The 27,974-nt window shown below is 41.9% G+C and overlaps 1 protein-coding gene across 6 annotated transcripts in view; it reads right to left on the reverse strand.

Annotated features, from left to right (window-relative positions):
* micu1 (mitochondrial calcium uptake 1) overlaps positions 1–27,974 on the reverse strand; it is a 126,577-nt gene that overhangs the window by 90,806 nt on the left and 7,797 nt on the right. For 2 of the 6 annotated variants that reach the window (XM_078199470.1, XM_078199467.1), the window contains exons 2-3: positions 14,131–14,202; positions 881–923 (exon numbers count right to left, since the gene is read on the reverse strand). The gene's annotated coding sequence lies outside the window, so the exon portion shown is untranslated. Of the gene's footprint in view, positions 1–880; positions 927–14,130; positions 14,203–27,974 lie in introns of all 6 variants that reach the window. The other 4 variants (XM_078199469.1, XM_078199465.1, XM_078199468.1 and 1 more) reach the window with 2 other exon arrangements.

Below are 27,974 nucleotides of genomic sequence, written 5' to 3' on the forward strand. Positions count from 1 at the left end.
CAAAGTAACAAACTGCAGATGCTGGAAATCTGAAATTTGAAAAAAATTTCAGGAAATGCTCAGCGGGTCTGGCAGCAGTTGTAGAGAAGGAATGATTCTTTTTGAGAACCTGAAGCGTCGTATTTAACTTGAACGCGGTTCCTCTCTCCACAGATACTGCCAGACCTGCTGAGTATTGACTGCACTTTATGTTTTTATACCAAGCATGCCACACCAGGTTAAAAGGCACTAGATAATTTAAAATTGCCTATGTACAGGACAGCAATCATTCTCAAACAGGGGTCCAGAGAGACTTTCCAAGGGGTCCACAAAATAATGTGTGCGTGTTTACTAATTATTTAAACTAATGAGTGTCACTAGAGGGGGATGTAATGCAAGTTGTGAGGCAGATCCCGAGAGCGGTCGCCACATGTTTAGCACAGAGTGGGCTGCCTGTCCCCTTCAGGAGAGGAGCATGCAAGGCTCTTCAACGCAAAGCACGCACACCCAACTCCTGACATGCAACACTTCCATGCCGAGTGGAGAGGATATTTCTAATCTATTTGAAAAGAGAACTGAATAAGTTTGAGAGCCGTTGTGTCTGCTAATTCCCAAGCAAGGTTGTAAAGGAGAAACAGAGACTAGCTTAGATAGAGAACCTTTATTGATCATAGATGAGCTAATCTCTCCTCTCTAACACACCAGACAACCTGCGCTGTCTTATTGCTCCTTATATACAATTGAGTATAATTAATAAATCAATCTGTTCATCTTATTACCTTCAAGCACTAGACACTTAACTTCCATTGAACAGAAACTTATTGAATGTTAAAAGATTCCCCTATTTTCCTCAAGTTAAATTGATATGCAAAAAAGCATACAAAATGAAAATACATGTTACCTTATTGTACAATCCGTCTTTGACACAATCCAAATTCCCCTTCCTTCTTGAGAAAAAGGACAGAATTTTTCAAAAATAGGATTGCAACATGAACATTTTTGTGTCATCACAATCCATTATGATATAAGGTATCCCTCTTCGAGGACATTTAACAATTTCTTTGGACAAGCAGTTCTTTTTATAAAACAATCAGATAACTGGTGACTTGCGTCAACCCATTCAGATGTGGAAATTTCTATCCTTCCCAACAGCCCTTTTATACTCGCGAGATTAATCCTCAACCCCCTTTCCATGACACACTTTGTCGAATGGACATTAACCCAAAGCAAACAATTATCTAGGCCCATACCCCCCTGACATGAGTTCCTTTAAAACACTCAAAAAGGGGCGGCACGGTGGCACAGTAATCAGCACTGCTGCCTTACAGCGCCAGGGACCCGGGTTCGATTCCCAGCTTGGATCACTGTCTGTGTAGAGTTTGCACGTTCTCCCCGTATGTCTGCATGGGTTTCCTCCGGGTGCTCCGGTTTCCTCCCACAGTCCAAAGATATGCGGGTTAGGTGGGTTGGCTATGCTAAATTGCACCTTAGTGTCTGGGGGACTAGTTAGGGTAAAATGTGTGGCGTTATGAAGATTGGGGCTGGGTGGGATTGTGGTTGGCGCAGACTCGATGGGCCAAAGGGCCTCCTTCTGCACAGTAGGATTCTATGATTCTAAGTAAATAGCCGTATCTGTCACTTGTACCAGTGCAAGTGTCTCCGCAGCTAAGGTGCTTTTAACTGTTCACTTTTATCTTCTTTGACTCCCACCCCCAAGTTAATGGGCAACATTGGTCATTTTCCCCATTAAAAATATAATGAATCCAACTGTACTTGAATAACCATCGAGGGAGTTAGTGTGTGAGGCATCACTAAAAATACTCATATCAGCCCTTCTGGGTCACCCAGGTCAGGAAATCTGAGTGTACATTCTTCTGAACTTCATGTCCTACTTGCTTTTAGTACTTCCCCAACAATAGCATATTTCAGCATGATGTTCAATTCAAATACATCCAAGCACGTATACGGTCTGGTTTATATGCATAATCAGATTCATTGCTCAATGAAGCTGCTTAACTGATCTGCTTCTTCCTGAGTTATACAGTCTTCCTTTTGTGAGGACCTGGCTCGATTTTTCGGGATCTTATTAACATTCTCTAGGCAAAACTGTTGAAGCAGGGTCATTCCCAACTTAGTATGTGGCATATCCAACCCCGCGTACTTAAAAGCTCCAGAAGCCCAAATTCCAATTCTGAATTCCTTTATAATTTTATGTTACAAATTTCTCTAATGCTGCAGATCCTCCCCACAGAAAATCATCGAAGTACATTATGAAAATGCCTGCTAGTTTTTTTTTTAATTCATTGGTGGGGCATGGGCATTTTTTGGCCCATCCCTAGTTGACCTTGAAATGGCTCGGCCATTTCAGAGGACAGTTGTGAGTCAACCACATTGCTGTGACTCTGGAGTCACATGTAAGCCAGACTGGGCAAGGACGGCAGATTTCCTTCCCTAAAGGACATTAGTGAACCTAATGGGATTTTTCCGACAATCGACAATGGTTTCATGGCCAAGAGTGGATTCTTAATTTCAGATACTTTTTATTGAATTCAAATTCCACCGTCTGCCATGGCAGAATTCGAACCCGGGTCCCCAGAACAATAGCTGAGTTTCTGGATTAATAGTCAAACAATAATACCACTAGGCCATCGCCATAGTACGCATAAAACATTGCTGGATCTACTTTTAGCTTTTACTAGGATGGACCACACTTGTTTCCCTCTATATCTCCAGCTTCTTTTGGAGGCTTTTAAGAATACTTCTCTTTGAAGCTGTTCCCCCTGCAAAAATGCTGATTTGACATCAATGGATTTACAGTCCATGATTATGTTCATATGTATCACCTTTCTCCCTAATGTCCTCAACAAAGCTCATGTGTTCCTCATCCAGTACACCTGCATTCTTTCACAGAATCTTCAACTGATGGCCAGTGGGATGCGCATATTGTCAATGTAGTTCTATAATAATGTGCTTCTTTTCTCTTAAATCCTTTCTCTAGCTGTCATTAATCCCTCTTTGGCATTCTATCTGGAGATGATAGGCCTTAAAGGAAGCCAATAATCTCCTGACTGTGTGAACTGCAAATCTACAGATTTTCCAAAGACTGGCTTTATCATGCTCCATGTCTAACTTCATTTGGGCCTTTTTCATTGATGGCTTACTTAACAGTAAAGGTACTTCACCCGATGCAATATGAGCACTGAAAAAGTGATTTACCCCTTCTATTTCACAGGGAATTATTATTTTTTTCAGCAGTTTCGATGTATTACCATCACTGAATCTGAAACAAGTCGGACTGTCATATCCTTTGACTTTACTCCAGTTGTCCTTACTTGAAGAATCCATCCATCAGTTTAACCAGTCCAACACACATACAGTGGGCCTACACTTATATCTAGATCCGTGCAATTGAATGAACCTGTGACTAGGATACTCATTACTAGACTGAAGTCTCTGATAACTAAAATGATTCCTTCTGTTCATAGCTCCTTGAAAGTAGAGTCACAGGTGGGCAAAGTGGTGAAGGCAGCATTCAGCATGCTTGGTTTCATTGGTCAGAACATTGAATACAGGAGTTGGGATGTCTTGTTGAAGTTGCTCAAGACATTGGAAAGGCCACACTTGGAATACTGTGTAAAGTTCTGGTCAGCCTAATATAGAAAGGATATTATTAAACTAGAAAGAGTGCAGAAAAGATTTACTAAAATGCTACCGGGACTTGATGGTTTGAGTTATAAGGAGAGGCTGGATAGACTGGGACTTTTTTCTCTGGAGTGTAGGAGGCTGAGGGGTGATCTTACAGAGATCTATAAAATAATGAGGGGCATAGATCAGCTGGATAGTCAATATCTTTTCCTAAAGGTAGGGGAGTCTAAAACTAGAGGGCATAGGTTTAAGGTGAGAGGGGAGGGATACAAAAGTGTCACACAGAGGGTGGTGAGTGTCTGGAACGAGCTGCCAGGTGTAGTAGTAGAGGCGGGTACAATTTTATCTTTTAAAAAGCATTTGGGTAAGATGGGTATAGAGGGATATGGGCCAAATGCGGGCAATTGGGACTAGCTTTGGCGTGTGAAAAAAAGGGCGGCATGGACAAGTTGGGCCAAAGGGCCTGTTTCCATTCTGTAAAACTCTATGACTGGTCAGTATCGTCCTCCTCAGTGTCCATGTCATGTGTTGTCTCAAAAACTCTGCCTTTCATTTCCCGGTAATTCAACACATAATGAAAGTTACATCTGCATCAGAAGCACTTGTTGACCACCCTTGGTTGTTTCTGGGGTTCATCCTCCTTCCATAATTGCCCAATTTCCATCTTTTGTTGTAGCTCTCATTCGGGTCTCTGTCCTCATGTTCATTGTTTGCAATTCTTCTGTAGCACAGTCATTTAGACCTTACGGTCCCGAAATGCTGCTAGCATTGTATCTTCCCTCAGTGGTGTTACTGCCCCCAAAGAGGGGAGGCCTATTCACGCCCAAAAAGTGGCCGCAAATGAATGCTTTCCCAAAAAACTGTTGTTAAGACTTCAGACCTTGATCCATAAGCTTTTCTTTCTCTTTGAATTTAACTCTGGTTAAAACCAAGAACCTGTTCATGTTTGATATCTCAGCACAGTCCAATAAGTTAAAGGAAAGTACTGCTTTAATTATTTCCATGTGGAATCGCTGCAATCTCGCATATATTTGGTTTAACTCCATGATGCATTCTTCAATGGGAGAATCATCCATGTTTCTAAATTTATCAAAGTTCGACTAAGCCTCTCAGGCATTCAATGTCACCTTTCATATAAATTTTATCCATGAATTTTAAGAGGGTGTCCAAAGTGTCTAGTTCAGAGAACACTTTGCAGCAGATCCTGCTCCTGGCACGAAGCAAAAGTGCCAGACTCATCCCTTACTTTCTCTTCAGCAGGGACGTGATCCATGTCTATGCCTTGACCTCACATTTCCACTGATCCTAAGGTTCTGTTTTACAAAACAGCGGTGGAAAATCCTGCCATCTTCTACCTGGTTTCAGTCATCTTTCAAAGATTCTTCTCTCAAAAAATCACCTGCAATTAATCTTCTGTCTGGAAGCAAAGCATAGTCTCAAATCTTCACTTTGAAGCAGCCATCCTCTGCCACCAATGTCTGCTAACTGCTCTGATGCAGGGTCATCCAGACTTGAAATGATGCCTCTATTCTCTCTCCACAGATGCTGTCACATCTATTGAGATTTTCCAGCATTTTCTGTTTTTGTCTTCTAACTAACATCTAAGACACAGAGACTAGGGTGCTTAGGTTGAGAATGTTTATTGCACATTGCAGAAATAATTTCTCTTTAACACACCAGACAGCCACTGCTGGCCTGACTCTTCCTTACATACAACTGACAAATCAACACCCAGTACCTGTCACCTTATTACCTTCAGGTACTGTTAAACAGAAACCTATTGGATGCTAACACATCACACTACACCACCAAATTTAAGGCCTTAATAAGAGCTTCATAAGACCAATGGCAAAAAGTATTTATTATTTAACAGTACAAGGAAATTAACTACTACAGTAGCACGGTGATACAGTGGTTAGCACTGCTGCCTCACAGCGCCAGGGACACAGGTTCAATTCCCAGCTTGGGTCACTGTCTGTGCAGAGTCTGCACGTTCTCCCTGTGTCCGTGTGGATTTCCTCCGGGTGCTCCGGTTTCCTCCCACAATCCAAAAGACATGCTGGTTAGGGTGCATTGGCCATGCTAAATTCTCCCTCAGAGTACCCGAACAGGCACTGAAGTGTGGCGTAGGGAATTTTCACAGTAACTTCATTGCAGTGTTAATGTAGGCCTACTTGTGACTAATAAACAAACTTAAAAAAAACAATTTTCATCACTGTCGTAACTGTGGTCGACAATTACTCAGGATGTAGTTTAAATCAAGTTTGAGAAATATTTGGAGAACATTCGGTATATTATTCAAGAGGATAACACACGAGGTCAGTTACAATGAAAACACGTTAAATAAAAAGTGGGACTTCATGATTCTAACAAAATACAGGTCACATAGAACAGCATGCCCTAAACTGTTAACTAAATATTGCACTTTATTTAGGTGATTTCACATCTCTCTATCTACTGACAATAATTGGATTTATAAGGATTAACTAAGCATTATTTGTGAATGCAGGAGACGGATAAGCTTCATTTTTTTTCCAAAATAAGAGCATTATGATGTTGCATTTACATTCCATGCTAACCTTATTTTAGAAAAGATTAGACCTGGCTGATGGCTATTCAATAAAAATGCAAATTCAGAAATGTTCTCTGCATTGTGCTCTTCTCAAATTCTACTTCATTAACATCTGCAGAAAAGGTGACCACAGTGTGCTGGCAGTGCAGTTAGGGGAGCGTGGTATACTGCGTTTTGGCTGTAATCCCCAACAGATTCGAGTTCCCAACCTCAGTCTTGCTGTCTGACAGAGCTCCAGACACAGCCGAATAAATCTCCATGGAGGAAGACAAATTTATGCACAAATCGAAGGGCACTTCCACCTTGCAATGATCCTGAGGCGGCAGGGCTGTTGAAGGGTACAACTCTACATCCTCCATTACTGGAGGAAGTTGCACGAAAGAGAAAGATCCAACCAGAGGGAGAGGCAAACAACTCTGTGTTCCAGACCTCTGCCCTCAGTTGTGCATTTCTGCTTTAACAGTTTGGAGTTTTTCAGTGCCTTACATAGGTCTACATAACATTTTAAACACTCAAGGATATTGTGTTGTGAAAGAGTCCTGGTCATAGTGCACGCTAAATCTAGGTGTCAGTAATTTGCTGAGGCTAAAATTTCTGAGTATCAATGTTAAAAGAAACCTCAGCTTATTTCCCAGGTTAGTAAACTAACGCAATCCTATATAAACTCCTGCGACTACATCTCAATTTTCAGCTATCAATATTCAGTGGAAATGTATTACACAGTTTCAGAAATAACTTTTAAGAAATCATAAAATCAAAGATTATGATAATACATTCACAGAATTGCTCAGCTTAGTGCAATTATCTACAACGCTGCGATTTTAAACATTACTAGAAATATACCACCACAGCTGGTAATATCCATTTATTGCTATGTTGCGATATATCAACTTAAGAGCCCAGTTAACAATCTTCAAAATTAAAAGGAACTAATAATCCAGCCCATCAAGAGTCTTGCCAGTTTTAAGACCTTAATTGCTCAAATGGATTATTGCTGAAAACAATAGTTTGATACTTCAAAAACGGATACATCAAAAACCACAGAAAACATGCCACAGTCACCAAAATGTTCAATGCTCAATAATTACTGCATTGAATCCAAATCACCATACATCAACTTACTCTTAGTAAAACCAAAAGAGAAAATGCTGGAAAATCTCAGCAGGTCCGGCAGCATCTGTTAGGAGAGAAAAGAGCTGACGTTTCGAGTCCAGATGACCCTTTGTCAAAACTTACTCTTAGTCCAGTTTACACAACAGCTGGTAAAGCCATTGCATAAGAGGCTGGTAAATTTCCCGACACAGCCAGGAACATCAATTCAGTACAAATAAGCACTTACAGCATTCAAAGAGTCCTTAAATTCCAGGTTTTTGCGGTTGCTGGAACCTACTAAGTACACAATATTACCAATTTTAATATCATCCGCAACCTTTTGAAATTATGCCCCAGCATACCCAAGTTTAGAGCATTTCGACGAACTACAAAAGGTCGTGAATGTAGCCCAATCCATCACGCAAACCAGCCCCCCATCCACTGACTCTGTCTACACTTCCCGCTGCCTCGGGCAAAGCAGCCAGCATAACTAAGGACCCCACGCACTCCGGACATTCTCTCTTCCACCTTCTTCCATCGGGAAAAGGATACAAAAGTCTGAGGTCACGTACCAACCAACTCAAGAACAGCTTCTTCCCTGCTGCTGTCAGACTTTTGAACAGACTTACTTTGCATTAAGTTGATCCTTCTCTACACCCTAGCTATGACTGTAACACTACATTCTGTATCTCTCGTTTCCTTCTCTATGAACGGTATGTTTTGGCTGTATAGCGCGCAAGAAACAATACTTTTCCCTGTATACCAATAATAAATCAAATCAAATCAAATTAGTATCCATCAGAAGGAGCAGTGGTTCGAATACCAACTCCGAGGGAACACCAGTGTATACTTTCAGCTGTCTAAAAACAATCATTCATCATTACTCCCCATTTCCTGTCCCTTAACCAATTTGGGTCCATCCTGCCACTAATCCTTTAATCCCAGCAGTTTTAATTTTGCTAGTTAGCAAATATATTCACATGGCATACAGGAAGATCACGGTAGCACAGTGGTTAGCACTGCTGCTTCACAGCTCCAGGGTCAAGGGTTCGATTCCCAGCTCGGGTCACTGTCTGTGTGGAGTTTGCACATTCTCCTCGTGTCTGCGTGGGTTTCCTGCGGGTGCTCCGGTTTCCTCCCACATCCAAAGATGTGCAGGTTAGGTTGATTGGCCAGGTTAAAAATTGCCCCTTAGAATCCTGGGATGCGTAGATTAGTGGGTAAATATGTGGGGGTAGGGCCTGGGTGGGATTGTGGTCGGTGCAGACTCGATGGGCCGAATGGCCTCCTTCTGCACTGTAGGGTTTCTATGATTTCTATCAACTCAGAAAATACTTAAGAGTACGAGGCAAATAACTACTGGCCCTGTTGGCCAATGCCTAAAAGAGTTTAAATATTTAAAATGGAATTTGTAAATGCTGCTCAACTTGAGAAGAATATACAAATGGAAAAAGCATTTTTGACCGCAGATATTGTACTGGTCTAGGAGATCACCTCCTTATTGGTATTGCAAAGCTATGCTGTAAAACTAGAGTTCTTCCTTTAGCAATATTGATTATGAAAGAGCCTGGGACACACTTGCGTCATTTCTTTAAATTCCACGTTATCATTTTCTAATTGGTCAAAACAAGGTCCCACCTTGACTACCAGATTGATGTGATTCGCTCAGTCGCAATGGAGGAACAAAGCAGGGCTATGTGGCAAGTGGCATTTACACATGGAAACTGTAGAGCATGTTTTACAAACAGAATACATTTACCAAGAATGATCAGATAACTTTATCCTATGATTACGCAACATTTTATGGATTACAACAGCTTAGTGACTATACTAATATCCACTGCAGCAGACTGGTTTATTTGCTTAAGAGTAAGTTACGTAAAATTGTACACCTTAAATTAACAATCAAGCACCAAGGTAAAAGTTTCATCGTAATCCACTGTTTCTCTCATCAGCTTTTATTAGGAGGCATTTGAACATCTCAGTCTACTCACTTGACTATCTGTTGTGGAGCACCTGTAATAAGACTCACTACAACAGGAGTCCAATGAAGCGGAGAGAACAAAAAAATCTCTGTGGGAGTTTGCTGCACTTTAGCTCACAGCAGGTTTCTAGTACTCACCTTCTGTGCATCAATATCGGCAGGAAATAAAGCTGCAATGAAAACTGCGTATCTATCACCACAGTTGGGAGCGCATACAACTATCAACTTCAATAAAGCTGAATCGCAGAATTGTTACGGTGCAGGAGGCCGCCATTTGGCCAATCGTGTTTGCACTAGCCCTCCAAACGAGTATTATAGCTTAGTGCCATTTCCCTGCCTTTTTTCCTGAACCCCTGCATTTTGTTTCTATTCAGGTAATCATCCAATGCCCTCTTGAATGCCTCCATTGAACTTGCCTCCACCATACATCCAGACAACAGTGCATTCCAGAGCCGAACCACTCGCTGTGTGAAAACGTATTTTCTTGCATCACATTTGCTTCTTTTGCAAATCACCTCAAATCTGTGAAAGTGTAAACGGTGAAGTGTAAAAGGCCCACAGTCCATGTGAATGGGCAGATAAAAATATATTAAAGTAATGTTTAAAGTTTATTTATTAGTGTCACAAGTAGGCTTACATTAACACCGTAATTAAGTTACTGTGAAAATCTCCTAGTCGCTACACTCCGGCACCTGTTTGAGTACACTGAGGGAGAAGTTAGTATGGCAAATTCACCTAACCTGCACGTCTTTGGACTGCGGGAGGAAACCGGAGCACCCAGAGGAAACCCACGCAGACACGGGTAGAACACGCAAACTCCACACAGACAGTCACCCAAGCCGGGAATTGAACCCGGGTTCCTGGCACTTGAGGCAGCAGTGCTAACCACTGTGCCACCGTACTGCCCTGGGAATATAGTGACTGTCGCAAAATGTAGTTTTTAAAATTTCCAGAAGAATGAGAGGGAAAGGAGTTTGTAGCTTTCATTCCTTCAAAAATAATTAATTTAAAGTAGAAGACTATGAGTTCATTCCAATTTAGGCAAATGCAAGGGCACCAATGGAGTTTAGATGGAATATGATGAAAGTTCACAAGATCACTGACAGTCGTAATATCAGTAAAATACTGAGACATATAAATAGCCGTTTGATAGTACAGAACTTGCATGTTGCTGAGAAAAGAGACATGCTATCAAAGCTTTTCATCCTGCACTCATCAGGACAGCTCACAAGAAATTCCCAACAGTAAAGGGGGAACAACAATTCATACAGTATAGAGAGAATAGAGTGCTGATTGGTTGGCAAGAGGACTGATTGGTGGAGATGTTGCCATGGGGAATACAACATGGAACAGTTAACTACCCAGCTTTGTTCAAATTCAAACTGGGCAGGTTGATTCTGATTGGTCAAGGCATTGCCCTGAGTGCAAGACAAAAAAAGTTTTTTGGCATATCTCTTTTTGCAGCAATAGTTGTGAGACATAGATTAAAGTTGGCAGTAGAGCGTCAGAGAGAGATCAGAGGCTAGAGGCAAGAGAGGGATCATGCGATTTTGAGCTTTTATCCTTTCCTTTATCTTGTCCCTTACGTAGGAACATGACAGTTACTAATGATCTCCCCCAGCAAGAAAGCAACATATAAGGATTTAGGCTTTCAAGAGTTAAATGTCATTGTGTTAGAAATTGTATTTGATACGAATTCAGAAATTAAATTTTTTGAATGCAACTTCAGGCGTGGAGGGCTGGGTGTTCCAACTGAGGTCAGAGAAGATAATGAAACCAAAGATCTTGAGGAAAGAAGATGGAGGCAATAAAGGAATGAGTGGGAGTTCTTGATTAGATTTCCAAAAAGTAATTGTATCTTTCAGGAATTGAAAGCAAGTAATTTTTTTCTGCTTCACAGAAGGATACAAAAGAACATTATGATTACAGAGCCAGACAGAAAGAACTGTACAAGTCAAGATCTGAGAGATGTGGTTGTCATGTCGCCATTGTAGAATCACATCTCACAATGAACATGCAAGGAAAATAGGGAATCATTCTGCATCAAAAGAAACTTGCGACTTCTCCATCTTAATACCTGCCTTTGAAGGAGCTAATAAAGGATTCCTTTGCATATCTACGAGCTGCAATTTAGCGATCAGGTTTTGCTTGCCACCTCCTCACAGGGATACAGTGCTCTGTGCACGACAAACTGATTTTCAATTAACATTTAAGCTGTTTTTCATTATTAAAGTGTTGTGTTTAAATTAGGATTCGCATAAACAAAAGTCATAAATCGTGTTTGAAAGTCTATCACAAAACTTTCACGTAGAAATTGAATCTAAAGCACAAACGTGTTTAACAAAACAGCGACTGGACTCATAATATGGGACTATCACTGGGTAACAATTATCAGAAGACTGAATGTCGAATAATTGTTATGACTGTAGAAGCAATTCTGTATAATAAAATGGATAAATGCACTTTGATATCGGTTACAGTATTAAATGGGAAGAGGGAATGGTAGCATAGAGGCCATCTTACTGGGCTAGTAATGCCTCTGAAATGGCTGCATGAGCCTTCAACATGTCATCGATGAAGACGAACATCTTGCCAAGGCCGTCCCCACACCCTCACTTCGTGCCTTCAAACAACTGCACAACCTCAAACAGACCATTGTCCGCAGCAAACTACCCAGCCTTCAGGAGAACAGTGACCACGACACTACACAACCCTACCACAGCAACCTCTGCAAAACGTGCCGGATCATCGACACGGATGCCATCATCTCACATGAGAACACCATCCACCCGGTACATACTCTTGCGACTCAGCCAACGTTGTCTACCTGATACGCTGCAGGAAAGGATGTCCCGAGGCATGGTACATTGGGGAGACCATGCAGACGCTACGACAATGGATGAATGAACACCGCTCGACAATCACCAGGCAGGAGTGTTCTCTTCCTGTGGGGGAGCACTTCAGCAGTCACGTGCATTCAGCCTCTGATCTTCGGGTAAGCATTCTCCAAGGCGGCCTTCACGACACACGACAACGCAGGATCGCTGAGCAGAAACTGATAGCCAAGTTCTGCACACATGAGGACAGCCTCAACCGGGATCTTGGGTTCATGTCACACGATCTATAAACCCCATGACTTGCCTGGGCTTGCAGAATCTCACTAACTGTCCTGGCTGGAGACAATACACATCTCTTTAACCTGTGCCTAACCTTCTCTCCACTCACATTGTCTGTATCTTTAAGACTTGATTACCTGTAAAGACTCGCATTCCAACCATTATCTTGTAAATTGAGTTTGTGTCTATATATGTCCTGTTTGTGAACACAACTCCTCACTCACCTGAAGAAGGAGCGAGACTCCGAAAGCTCGTGCTACCAAATAAACCTGCTGGACTTTAACCTGGTGTTGTGAGACTTCTTACTGTGCCCACCCCAGTCCAACGCCAGCATCTCCACATCATGGCAGATTGAGCCATGTAGTTCTGCCCAAGAAGACAGCTCACCACCACTTTCTGAAGGGCAATTAGTTAAAGTAAAGTTTAAAGTTTATTTATTAGTCACAAGTAGGCTTGCATTCACACTGCAGTGAAGTTACTTGAAAATCCCCTAGTCACCACACTCCGGCGCCTGTTTGGGTACACTGAGGGAGAATTTAGCATGGCCAATGCACCTAACCCGCACGTCTTTTGGACTGTGGGAGGGAATCGGAGCACCCGGAGGAAACCCACACGGACACAGGGAGAACGTGCAAACTCCACACAGACAGTGATCCAAGCTGGGAATAGAACCTGGGTCCCTGGCACTGTGAGGCAGCAGTGCTAACCACTGTGCCACCAGGATGGGACATAATTGCTGGCTTAGCCCCTGTCCTGTGAATGTTTTTTTTAACATAACAAAATAGGTAACATACAAATCATGGGTAAGCAGAGTTAGACCAAGCTAGTACATTGCCTTCTAAACCTTAGCTAACAAAGTCAAGAAAACAAAAAGTGTACTTTGGAGCAAATGTAAGATTAAAAAAGTTCAGTGGTAACAGAAAATGTTACACAAGGGAAGGTTTGAACTCAGTCTAGAATCTTAAGAATGTGGACAGAAGAGTGGGGCTTCCACTGCAGCTATGGTTTCACTTTTATTTTTACATACTGAGCACTACCGCTGACTGAATGAGTACATCAAAGGAGGAAGCCTATTTGTTATTGGTCACTGGAAGGACAGGACCCTGAACCAGTTCAGGCGTTCCCATCATGAGTACGTACTTACTTAAGGTTTGTAAGGGAATAGGTGTCATACCATTAACATCCATATAATACTTGGTTCAGTTAGGGTGAAATTTGGACTGACGAATTTACACACAGTCTATGAGTTAATGCAATTAGTTAATATGCTGTAGGGTACATTCAACAGTCACCAACAAAGGAATAACTGCTCCATTTAGCCAGTCCCAAAATTTTAAAAAGTGATCATATTTTACTAAATTTCCTACACACATCTGCGTGGGTTTCCTCTGGTTTCCTCCCACACTCCAAAGATGTGCAGGTTAGGTGGATTGGCCATGCTAAATTGCCCCTTATCGTCCCAAGATGTGGAGGTTAGATGGATTAGCATGGTAAATGTGTGGGGTTATGGGGATAGCGTGACGGAGGGGGCCTGGGCAACAGACAGTCAGAGAGTCGGTGCCGACTTGATGGGCCAAATGGCCTCTTCTGCACTGCAGGGATTCTATGATTCTACTCCTTTCCACCTTAAAAAAAAAGTCACCAGTTCACTCCTGAATTTTTCCATGAGACCTGCCTCCATTGCATGGCACAGTGCTTGCGCTGGCATTCAGCTGACAGAAAATATCGTAAAATGCACATACCTCGCTTCACTTTGCTCCCCAGTGGAAGTCAAGCTTCTGGTTATACTTGGTGAGCAGCCTTCAGATCACAATCTGCACACAGAAAATAGACTGAATTTTAACAAGAACAGAAGATACTGGACTGGAAATAATACAAATGGATCAGTTAGCATGGCTGGAGGGAGGTTATCATTTTCTTTTCAAAGTTTAACAGCTTGCTAATGGCACGTAAGACAGTGGCTATTAAAAGCATTGACCAGTGGTAATCCACCAAACCACATTCGAAGTATGGGGGAAAAATGAAAAATAAAATATATATAAAATGCTGTCGGGGTCTCTCCAGTCTGCTCTTTGCACCAGCCCATTGCAAACATTACTGGAGCACTGAATAGCAGAGAAAAATACAACATGCCAAAGGGATTTCCTAAAACAGCACTGGAACATTGTCACTTATTTGGCAGCCGTTTGGTGATAGTTGATTGTTTCTGTACTTGCTCAGTAATTTTTCAATGGAAATGTATGTCTTTGGTACATATCCTACCATGTAATTTGTTGCTGTTTTCTCATGAAATTTGAGTCCATCAGATAGGATCACGATTCATACTTGGCATATGAGATGTGACACCCACGAGGCACACGGGTCGGCAGATAAATCAAATTTCACACATTCTTTATTTAAAGAGCAGAGATTTAAAACTGCAATAATGCACAAGAAACTAACTGGCAAACAATCATTTTTTCAGCGCTAGTTCACGGAATAAATTAACTTTAATTGTTGCCTTTGCATATTAACAGGCTAGAAAATGAATGTTTTTCACTTTGCAATTCTTCAGAGTAGCATTAATAGTGCGAGGGCATCCTTCCGTTACTGATTGTGGCAACACCCAGTGTTGTTTGCAGAGGTACACGGAAATCTAGTTATTTCAGTTTTTCATTTTTCGGTTTAAACACAGAGAAGCCTCCTTCTGCCCAATGGTTACAACTTACACAGCGCTCTTCTTGGAAGTGTCCACGGCATTGCACGGAGATACTGGGGAAGGCAGAAAGAAGTAGGAGAGCAAGTTACAAATAATGGCTGACAGCATGGTGACAAGACTGGCTCAGTCGAAGCTTTTGAAGGTGGGAGAAGGGTGGCAAGGAAAATGGCTTTACTGAGATCATTCCATAGTGCAGGGACATAGCGGCAAAGAACGAAGGGCCAGACATTCGGTGTTAATCAGAAAGATGTCAAATGTATCTGCTGTGCAGTTTCTCTTGCCCCACTTTAAAATGAAGTCTCTTGGTTAAACAGAAATATCTCAGTGTGCTGCGGTTTCTAGGTTCTTAACAGTTAAAATCAGTGTGATACCAGTGATAAGAATATCTCTCCATTGCCCTCACAGCAATGAGTAAAAAAGAATGACTTCTCAAGTGGAATTCAATGCGTCAAAAATGAATTTGCGCCACTCAATACCGAAAGAATGTGCTGCAGATTAGAGATTAACGGTTAAATAGAACCGATTACAACAACAGTTTCAGAAGAGGTTCAGATTAACTCGAGCTATTATTCTAACCCGAAATGGCAACTCGTGTTTTAACACTTCTCAATTAGGCAACAGCAAGCACTGGAAGTCATTTATCACCCATTTGCCAACAGACTATATTGTGTTACTCTGTCTTGTTCCTAAATTATGCGGGAAATGAAAAACACTAGTTATCAAGAAAGCAAGGGGGGGCGGGGGGCAGTTACTCAGATATTCTTTGAACTTGGGCCAATTTGTAATAAGTCCTTTAAGACTTCACCAGCCACTGCTTCCACTCAATTTTTAATCCTTTATTGAGCTCCACTTAAATCATCAATTTACCACTCCCCCAAAAAACCCCAATAAGAGTTTTCAAACAAGTGGTTACACATATCAATTTTAAATCAAATGCTCCCACCGATTGCAGGTAACCGACTTTATTGATAACTGCACGTGTTCCAAACTAGCATTTATCCGCCTGTGAGTCAAAGTCATTCAAAACAGCCATTTCCTCACCTTCAGGCCCAGAAAATTCCAACAGGAAAAACTAGGAAGCAGGAGGCTAGGGAAATTTGGCATGTCTGCTACGACTCTCACCAACTTTTTTACAGGTGCACCATAGAAAGCATTCTTTCTGGTTGTATCAGTTTGGTATGGCTACTGCTCTGAGCAAGACCGCAAAAAACTACGACGGGTCACGAACGAAGCCCAGTCCATCACGCAAACCAGCCTCCCCATCCATTGACTCTGTCTACACTTCCTGCTGCCTCGGAAAAGCAGCCAGCACAATCAAGGACCCCACGCACCCCGGATATACTCTCTTCCACCTTCTTCCATCGGGAAAAAGATACAAGAGTCTGAGGACACGTACCACCCGACTCAAGAGCAGTTTCTTCCCTGCTGCCATCAGACTTTTGAATGGAACTACCTCGTATTAAGTTGATCTTTCTCTACACCCTAGCTATGACTAGCACTACATTCTGCACTCTCTCCTTTTCTTCTCAATGTACAGTATGCTTGTCTGTAGAGCGTGCAAGAATTAATACTTTTCATTGTACACTAATACATGAGGCAATAATAAATCAAATCAAATAGAAGTGAATTTGCTGGACTTGGTAGATTATTTAAAATGTCAGTATTCATGGGGGAGGTGCCGGATGATTGGAGGGTGGCTCATGTTGTTCCGTTGTTTAAAAAAGGTTCCAAAAAAAATCCGGGAAATTATAGGCCAGTAGGTTTGATGTCGGTGGTGGGCAAGTTATTGGAAGGTGTGATAAGGGATAGGATCTACAAATATTTGGATAGACAGAGACTTATTAGGGAGAGTCAACATGGCTTTGTGCGTGATAGGTCATGTTTGACCAATCTATTAGACTTTTTCGAGGAGGTTACCAGGAAAGTGGATGAAGGGAAGGCGGTGGATGTTGTCTACCTGGATTTCAGCAAGGCCTTTGACAAGGTCCCTCATGAGAGGTTAGTTAGGAAGGTTCAGTCGCTAGGTATACATGGGGAGGTAGTAAATTGGATTAGACACTGGCTCAATGGAAGAAGCCAGAGAGTGGTTGTGGAGGATTGCTTCTTTGAGTGGAGGCCTGTGACTAGTGGTGTGCCGCAGGGATCGGTGTTGGGTCCATTGTTGTTTGTCATCTATATCAATGATCTGGATGATAATGTGGTAAATTGGATCCGCAAGTTTGCTGATGATACAAAGATTGGAGGTGTAGTGGACAGTGAGGAAGGTTTTCAAAGCTTGCAGAGGGATTTGGACCAACTAGAAAAATGGGCTGAAAAATGGCAAATGGAATTTAACGCAGACAAGTGTGAGATATTGCACTTTGGAAGGACAAACCAAAGTAGAACGTACAGGGTAAATGGTAGGACTCTGAAGAGTGCAGTTGAACAGAGGGATCTGGGAATACAGATACAGAATTCCCTAAAAGTGACGTCACAGGTGGATAGGGTCGTAAAGAGTGCCTTTGGTACATTGGCCTTTATAAATCGGAGTATCGAGTATAAAAGTTGGAGTGTTATGGTAAGGTTATATAAGGCATTGGTGAGGCCGAATTAGGAGTATTGTGTACAGTTTTGGTCACCTAGTTACAGGAAGGATGTAAATAAGGTTGAAAGAGTGCAGAGAAGGTTCACAAGGATGTTGCCGGGACTTGAGAAGCTGAGTTACAGAGAGAGATTGAATAGGTTGGGACTTTATTCCCTGGAGCGTAGAAGATTGAGGGGAGATTTGATAGAGGTGTATAAGATTTTGATGGGTATAGATAGAGTGAATGCAAGCAGGCTTTTTCCGCTGAGGCTAGGGGAGAAAAAAACCAGAGGGCATGGGTTAAGGGTGAAAGGAGAAAAGTTTAAAGGGAATATTAGAGGGGGGCTTCTTCACGCAGAGAGTGGTGGGAGTGTGGAATGAGCTGCCGGATAAAGTGGTAAATGCTTTTAACATTGAAGAAAAACTTGGACGGGTTCATGGATGAGAGGGGTGTGGAGGGATATGGTCCAAGTGCAGCTCAGTGGGACTAGGCAAAAAATGGTTCGGCACAGACAAGAAGGGCCAAAAGGCCTGTTTCTGAGCTGTAATTTTCTATGGTTCTATTAGATTGCCAAGGCCCACTTGGTATTTCTGAAACACCCCAGGGAGTATAATCATCAAAAACTTAATCTACAATTTCTCAGTTTGCCTCATTTCCTGTTTTTGACCTTGGTGGTGATTTGCAATGAGCCTTGACAAACCCTTGCAAGCCTTTCAATACTGAAGAACATTGATTTTTATAGCTGTCACCTTTGCTGGAGATCTTTCGTTAAGTAAAAACACCAATTTCTTTCTAATCTTTCAACCACTATCTGAGGATCAACAAAATTTGCTGAGCGTGGATCTATTCTGATTCGTGTTTATTAGTTTCAGCTCCCCAGATAAGCCTGAATTCACGCTTCTACAAAAGAATTGTTATCTTATTGACATCAAGCTAGTACAACCTCACATTTCAATTTTAAAGGCTGGACTCACATTAGACACTCTGCATTTCCTGTAAAGTTTTCTTCAGAGAAGTTATTCAAGCTTCTTCTAAGTTCTGTCAACTCTTTAAACACTTTCTTGTACTCTATCAGAAGCTAGTCATGCCATGAAATTTCAATTGCTCAGTTTTCTCAGGTATTTGTTTGTTAATCGCCAGTTCTGATTTGATTTATTATTGTCACATGTATTAGCATACAGTGAAAAGTATTGTTTCTTGCGCACTATACAAACAAAGCATGCTGTTCATAGAGAAGGAAAGTACAGGGTGCAGAATGTAGTGTTACAGTCATAGCTAGGGTGTAGAGAAAGATCAACTTAGTGCGAGGTTGGTCCATTCAGATGTCTGACGGCAGCAGGGAAGAAGCTGTTCTTGAGTCAGTTGGACTTACCTTGCATTAAGTTGATCTTTCTAAACACCCTAACCACGACTGTAACACTACATTCTGCACTCTCTCGTTTCTTTCTTCATGAACGGTATGCTTTGTCTGTATAGCGTGCAAGAAACAATACTTTTCTCTGTATGTTAATACATGTGACAATAATAAATCAAATCCAATCAAAAATGTGACCTCAGACTTTTGTATCTTTTTCCCGACGGAAGAAGGTGGAAGAGAGAATGTCTGGGGTGCATGGGGTCCTTAATTATGCTGGCTGTTTTTCCGAGGCAGTGGGAAGTGTAGACAGAGTCAATGGATGGGAGGCTGGTTTGCGTGATGGATTGGGCGACATTCACGACCTTTTGTAGTTTCTTGCGGTCTTGGGCAGAGCAGGAGCCATACCAAGCTGTGATACAGCCAGAAAGAGTGCTGATAATTTCTCTTAATCATTCACATCTTTATCAAGGGATGGAGATCTTTCTGCATCTTCCACTGCAATGCTGATGGCTTTGGCCATTTAACCGAGTCTGCCAATGCTTTTCCTCACTGATCTCAAGATGATCTCTTTCCTTATTTGATTTCTTCACATCTTTACTCCCTATGATGCGGATGCCTTCTGCCGAATGACTCAAGATATGACAGCAGATCCATGCTAAGTTGCTGATTGTCTCCTTCTTCTGTGAGCCACGAAGGTGAAAGATAGCAGGCATAGAGAGCGGCTCAATACACGCGCTTTTCAGCAGGGGTTACGGGAAAGCAATTTGCAGCCAGATTCTGAGTTGATTTTCTTCTCCGTAACTTACAGCACTCGCAACTGCTGCCTGGATTCACTGCAGCATAATCAGGATACACCAGGAATTGAAGCATGGGTTTTTGTCCCATGCATGGATTACTGACACACCAATATTTTTAGTCCAGAAATCCATTTGGGGTGGGGAAGGGGGTGGGAGCTAATTATTACCCTCTTTTAAAAAAATTATATTCCTTGTTGGAGCACAATTTCACGGATAAAGAGCACCTTTGCTCATTCTTCATTTGGGACTGAACATAGTTCAATAGCTTGTCTACACGCTAAAAGAGATTATCATGGCCAATCAGATTTTCACAGGGTATCTGTTCTTTTGAAAGGTATAAAGAGCAGGAACAGAAACCCTGGATGATTTTCCCTCTCGTTAACTCAGGGGTGCTGAACCAACTGTGGCATCGTTATTGCTGTTCCAGCTAAGATTATAGAATGTAGAATAAAACAAAGATCTTTGTCGCTCATTGGATAAACTTGAAGCCAACCATGGCCCTGAGTCTTTTTTTAAAATGTTTAATTCCTACAAAGGTGCTTGCATTCTGCTTTAAGTCCACTGTACTTAATAACTTATTTTTGTCTCTCCTTTGTATGCACCTGCCTCATTTCTTCATAGCTTTTTTGCCCCACAGCATACACAAGGAAAATAACTATGATCCATAAATCTAATTTTTGTGGTGTGCAAACCTGGGAATACAAAATGAGTAACTGCAAGTGAGTGGCATATTTCAGACCAGCTCAATGCCCCATGTGCATTTACAGCAATGAGATGCTGACTTGGGATCGCACAGTAATTAATTTGTATCCTTTACAGATGGTCCTTTGTTGCAAAGTCTTCTTCCCCTCTATTACAGCTTCTGATTAGTAATTCCAACTCCCAGCATGTAGAATAGAATATTATAAAATAGCAATTATTGAATTTCTAACAGAAGTAAACAATGCAAGATATGGGAGAAATAGGAAATGCCAACTGCAAATTAGAGAGCTCAACACAATCGTGCCACAAATTAAATGGAATTCTGAATGCCACACCTCAGATTAAACTTTCATGGACAAATTAGTGAAACATCAATGAATGTTTTTTCACCCTACAAGATTTGGGGTTTAAACCTTGATTGAGGCATGATCAAACACATGGGGAGGAAGGAAATCTAGTGTGTGATTATACTGCAGGCAGTAAACATAACACTTGGGACTCTCAATGGTCTGAGAAAAGCACTTCACTCATTGTTTGAAGTGTATTGGAAAATGCAGGCTAGCGAAACGTATTGGACCACACAAGCTAGCTAACTTCTTCATGTCTTGATTCTACCGCAGTTAAGGTCACTGCTTGAACTCTCAAACTCTGTTGCAGCACTGACACCTTGTCTCTAATCACACTCTTCACATGCCTCTTCAACGCCTTTTGATCGAACCATATTGTCTTCCCACCAACAAGAATCAGGGATTTTCTTTTTCTATTGCCATCTTTGTAACAGCAGCTTTAATGTAGTAAAGCTCAGAACAGGAATCACAGTGGGCCACCACGATGAACCACACAGAATTAGAGGCAGGGGCGCACAGTGGGCGGGGAAAAAACCAAAATGGAATATTTGAAAAAATATTTTCAGCAACACTTTGGTCGGAGCATAAGCATTTTTCTGCAAAGTATAAAACAATAGAAAAAATTACTAGGCATCTCTCCTATATAAATTAAACACATGCTGTAGCAGATGGCAGACTTAAAGATCTCAATAGTTACTTCTAATAAACTGCCAACCCCAACAAGTGTCAGGGTCCAGTGTGCCAAATGGTTTCAATTTTAATTGTTATAAAGCAAAGGAGCGATGATTTTTGACAATTTCACTATTTTCAAAGAACTCGATTGTGGTTATATTTTTTCACACTGTACAACGCAGAGAAGATGCAAAGAACAAAGAACAAAGAATACAGCACAGGAACATGCCCTTCGGCCCTCCAAGCCTGTACCGCTCATGTGCCCAACTAGACCATTTGTTTGTATCCCTCTATTCCCAGTCTGTTCATGTGGCTATCTAGATAAGTCTTAAACGATCCCAGCGTGTCCGCCTCAATCACCTTGCTTGGGAGTGCATTCCAGGCCCCCACCACCCTCTATGTAAAATACGTCCCCCTGACATGTGTGTTGAACCTTGCCCCCCTCACCTTGAACCTGTGACCCCTTGTGTTCGTCACCTCTGACCTGGGAAAAAGCTTCCCACTGTTCACCCTATCTATGCCCTTCATAATTTTATACACCTCTATTAGGTTGCCCCTCATCCTCCGTCTTTCCAGGGAGAACATCCCCAGTTTACCCAATCTCTCCTCATAGCTGAGACCCTCCATACCAGGCAACATCCTGGTAAACCTTCTCTGTACTCTCTCCAAAGCCTCCACGTCCTTCTGGTAGTGTGGCGACCGGAACTGGACACAGTATTCCAAATGTGGCCGAACCAACGTTCTATACAGCCGCAACATCATATGCCAACTTTTATATTCTATGCCCCGTCCAATAAAGGCAAGCATGCCATATGCCTTCTTCACCACCCTCTAAACCTGTGCTGCCACCTTTAAGGATCTGTGGACTTATACACCCAGGTCCCTCTGTGTGTCTATACTCCTGATGGTTCTGCCATTTATTGTATAGCTCCCCCTTACATTAGATCTACCGAAATGTATCACTTCGCATTTATCTGGATTAAATTCCATCTGCCATTTCTCCGCCCAATGTTCCAGCCTATCTATATCCTGCTGTATTCTCTGCCAATGTTCATCACTATCCGCAAGCCAAACAAAAATCATTTTGCAGTATTTGGGATTTTGCTTCTACCAGACTTACTACTGTAGGTGAGGTCTTTGAAAACCTGAAGTTATTTATGAATAACTGATGTTCATTGCCAATTAGGTGTTTTTTATTTTAGGTGGCACAGTAGTTAGCAGTGCTGCCTCACAGTGTCAGGGGCCCGGGTTCGATTCCGGCCTCGGGTGACTGTCTGTGTGGAGTTTGCACGTTCTCCCCGCGTCTGCGTGGGTTTCCTCCGGGTGCTCTGGTTTCTTCCCACAGTCCAAAGATGTGTAGGTTTCGTGAATTGGCCATGTTAAATTGCCCCTTAGTGTCCCAAGATGTGTGGGTTAGGGGGATTAGCGGGATAAACACGTGGGGTTGTGGGATAGGGTCTGGCTGGGATGCTCTGTCGGACAGTCAGTGCAGAGTCGATGGGCTGAGTGGCCTGCTTCTGCACTGAAGGGATTCTATGACTCGATTGAAAAGTAAGCATCATTGTCACCGTTAAGGATGGTTGGCAATCACTTATTAACCAGTTTCTGTATTTGAAAAGCAACCAGACCACAGATTGCCACCATCTCTTCAACAGCTTGTCTGAACAACGTGGTGAGAATTGTTAATTGATAGATACATGCACTGTTTGAATGCAGCCATTGAAAACACGGCAGCAAATGCCATGTCTGCAGTGAAATTGTAATGAGTCAAAATTGTATGACACAAAATTCCAGTTACGCTGAATTCATTAACCAATCCTGCCAGCAAAATAGCAAATCCCATGTAACGATGCCCATGATGAACTGAAATTTCATAAGGGGAGCTTCGGATTTGCTGGACTTGTTCAAGCTTCTCATATTACCGTGCCAGCCAACCAAAACAGAGTTAGCCACACAAGAGCACAAAATTGTGGCGCGCTGGACAAGCCACCACCTGACACTGTGCAAGGAAGTGCAAAGCCTGCAATCATGTCTAAACCTGAGAGAAAGTTCAAAGTGTTGCCAATCGGAGAGAAGGTGAAGTTGGTACAAGTAGAAAACCGTGGCTTAAAGTGGGAAAGGGGACATCACGGAGGGGTGGGAGACTCCACCATCACGTTTATCCATCAGTATGAAATGAGGCAAAAATCTTGGAAGAGTTCGACAAGCTGGCACTCTCTCCTGCAAGGAAGAACAGCTGTCCATCCTGACACTGAAGGAGCTCTGCTAACAGCTCGAGAGAGAGAACACTCTCATCTCCGGTCCAATCCTGCAGCAAAAAGGCATCACCCTGGCTAAGAAGCTGGGTTACATGGAGTTCACCTGCAGTGACAGATGGCTAAATCTATTCAGGATGAGGTATGGCAATGTCTTCCATGTGGTGAGGATGCGGCAGCTATGGCAGCAATGACAGATGACTGACTCCAAAATTGTCTTGTCTTTGTGTCGTGAGCAAGTATGCACCATGAGACTTCAGCTTGGAAACACTGAAAACATGTTTAACTGTACTGATGACGTGTTGGGCTCTATTGCCCATGTCTGAAGATGGCATACTAAAGCAGGAAAAGATTACAGAGTTGTTCTGGCACTAATTCCTGACGTTTTTCAATGCAAAACTCTGGCCTTTTACGAGGTCAGGCCACGGCGAGGTGTAACAAATGGAATAAAGACTTTATCACACATCTAATGCTTTACTATGTTTTCAATTGGCATTTAAATCTGTTGTTTTTGACATTGGTATACTGGGTTACAAATGCATCTGCATTCATATGGGAATGGGGCCTCCTTGTTATTGCAAAGCTCTGCCTAACACAAATCTGTGTGCGGATCCTCTGTGATTTACTGTACTTCCGTTGTACACTGGCCAGGTAGTTCAATGGTATTTGAGAAATAGCATTCAGAGCTAACAGCAGACCAGGAACACCTATTTTATTAGTGAATATCTCAAACATTTAACATCCTCATCCACACATCCCTGCACATAGCAAAATCTCAAGAAAAATTGTAGAAGCCCGACGTTTATGCACAAATTGATCTTTTAAAGTTATGATTCTGTAGAAATGCAAGAAGAGAAAGGAACGTCTAAATCTTTTTCATTCACCGGAATAGCAAGTGTAAAAGATGGTTGATTATTTGGGGCGAAAATGAGCATTGCTTCAGACATGACAGCATCTCACGTAAATCTCTTTTTGAAAAAAGAGCAATAACAGGTTTTCGATCAAAGATAATCATAGTCTCATCATGCCACATGTTGTCAGCTGATATTAATAAGGTTTTGAAACTAAGCTTGTAGCCCAGAGTAATAATCCTTCCCATGGCTAAGAGTAATCTTAGTTTGCAAATCTAAGCAACCAATTTATCTTTGTGCCCTCGTGCATAAAGTTGCATTTACTCAAACTTACAAATATCAGATATTTCATTGTCTTCACTATGAGGACATGCAGAAACTTCTTCACTGTGTTTCTCAATGGAATTGCCCATTTTTACTGCCCTGACACAATTGGAGGAGACTCATTTAACCTGACAGGCAAGATGAAAAACTGAAAATCTGAAATAAAAACAGAAAGTGTTGGGAATACTCAGCAAATCCACCGAACTGTGAGAAGAGTATTGGCAGGTTGCTGTTTCAGGTGTGAATACAGTAGGCTACATGAATGCTAACCACTCTTTTCTCTACAGAGATCCAAGCAGAACCACAATCTCTTCCAGAATGTTCTGCTTTAATCCGCTTAACAGGAGACCTGCTAGAAGACCAGCTCATCAATAAAAGCCATCATCACAAACAGATAAATCACAACTTCACCTTAGATTTTCTTTGATTTTTGTCTCCCAGGACACACAGAAGTTGTTCTCTGTCATGGGTCTGCTTAACAGCCACAGACGTGCACCTGTCATTTAAAAAAATACAGGGCCAGCATTCAGCCATATGACGGTATTACTGAGGAAGTGCGCAAACTGAGTTAATTCAGATCTGCACCAAGTAGAATTCTGCCAGAAATCCCAAAAGATACTGGTTGCAATGTCCAGCACCATCCGAAATACTACGGCAAATCCATTCCTCACACTCCTTGCTCTTTTGCAAACAACTTGATTATTGGCCAGGATCAGCCCATATTGAAAGAATATACCTGCAAACACTTCAAGTAAATAGTAGGACAAACACTGACAAGGCAGGATTGATCCACAAGGGAAAAAAGGTGGCAGTTTAGAGTATTCTGTATCAAATTATGCTTCATTATAGTATGCCAGCAACTTTACAACTGGGTTATGAAGCAACAGTGTTTAAAACTGTCAGGCAGATTGTTTCTGAAAGCAACTTTCCTACTTTCTGTCTTTCCTAATTTTGATATTAGATTAAACTTTTACCATTGATACTTGGTTTCATAATCAGTACTTCCATCACTTCTCATCTAATGAAATCTGTTGTGTTTGCCCCTTCTTCTGCTTATATATTATTCAATTAGAAACCTGATTTGTAGTTTATAGACTGAAATATTATTTGACAAAATTTGATTTATCCATTGTTTGGGGGGGGGGGCGCGATTGGAATTGAACAATTCCAGTGAGTTTAGCAGCAGGGTAAAAGGTTTATTGCTCACCCCAGGCACATTACCTTTCAAATTACTTTTGTGTGTTTTGTTTCCGAGGTACCACATGCTTGATTACTTAACTTAGCAGCTGTTTATACTCCGCACAAGAAACAATGTGTCCGGAGAGTGTTCAAATATATCCAATTGTATTCATCCACACCAGATACAAACGTGGAAACGGATCTACAGACTGCACAACAATTAAAACAAGACTACTTTAATTAAAGTTTAACTGAGTTTAGCAGCAACTCAGTTTAAGAAACTAATTGGCAATATAAAAATATACAATCAAATGTCATAGAGTCATAGGGGTTTACAGCATGGAAACAGGCTCTTCAGCCCAACTTGTCCATGCCCCCCCTTTTTTTTAAACCCCTAAGCTAGTCCCAATTGCCCACATTTGGCCCATATCCCTCTATACCCATCGTACCCATGTAACTGTCTAAATGCTTTTTAAAAGACAAAATTGTACCCGCCTCTACTACTGCCTCTGGCAGCTTGTTCCAGACACTCACCACCCTCTGTGTGAAAATATTGCCCCTCTGGACCCTTTTGTATCTCTCCCCTCTCACCTTAAACCTATGCCCTCTAGTTTTAGACTCCCCTACCTTTGGGAAAAGATATTGACTATCTAGCTGATCTGTGCCTCTCATTATTTAAAGACCTCTATGAGATCACCCCTCAGCCTTCTACGCTCCAGAGAAAAAAGTCCCAGTCTATCCAGCCCCACCTTATAACTCAAACCATCAAGTCCCGGTAGCATCCTGGTAAATCTTTTCTGCACTCTTTCTAGTTTAATAATATCCTTTCAATAATAGGATGACCAGAATTGCACACAGTATTCCAAGTGTGGCCTCACCAATGTCTTGTACAACTTCAACAAGACGTCCCAACTCCTGTATTCAATGTTCTGACCAATGAAACCAAGCATGCTGAATGCCTTCTTCATCACTCTGTCCACCTGTGACTCCACTTTCAAGGAGCTATGAACCTGTACCCCTAGATCTCTTTGCTCTGTAACTCTCCCCAACGCCCTACCATTAACTGAGTAAGTCCTGCCCTGGTTCAATCTACCAAAATGCATCACCTCACATTTATCTAAATTAAACTCCATCTGCCATTCTTCAGCCCACTGGCCCAATTGATCAAGATCCCATTGCAATCCGAGATAACCTTCTTTACTGTCCACTATGCCACCAATCTTGATGTCAAAATGGAATTGAAAGATTTACTTTTCACTGTAAATATTTTCTCCCCACGATGTTCAGTAAGGCGGAAATACCCACTTGTTCTCTGAGCATGTTTAACAACATTCAACAGCTGCTTATTCACTTTAACAACAAGTAAAGATAAATATGGATGTGTCCAGATTTTTGACTGCCTGAATCTCGCATTGGACATGTGATAATGTTTGACACTATAATCCTCTTTTAGCCTTGTAAGGAGGCAAATGGGATGGTACATTACTCAGGTACAGAAAATACTGATGGGGATATAATACCACCTTCAGCTTCTAAATGTCCCTTAAATGACTTTAGAGTTTTGGCCTTCACCATCCCAGCTCGCAGTGTGTGAAGAAGTTTTTCCTGGCATCAGTCTGGGGAATTAGCTTTCTCCGGCTGGGATCAACATTCCATTGTCCTGGAGTCACAACTGAGCATTTACAATCTGGCTCAGAGTTATATTTTCCATTTCATTGAATCCCTAGAGTGCAGAATGAGATCATTCGGCCCATCGAGTCTACACCAGCCACAATTTGACCAAGCCCCATTCCCGTAACCCCTGCATTTTTAATCCTTCTTATCCCCCTGACACTAGGTT

The sequence above is a fragment of the Mustelus asterias genome, chromosome 28, assembly GCF_964213995.1.
Source record: "Mustelus asterias chromosome 28, sMusAst1.hap1.1, whole genome shotgun sequence".
NCBI lineage: Eukaryota > Metazoa > Chordata > Chondrichthyes > Carcharhiniformes > Triakidae > Mustelus > Mustelus asterias.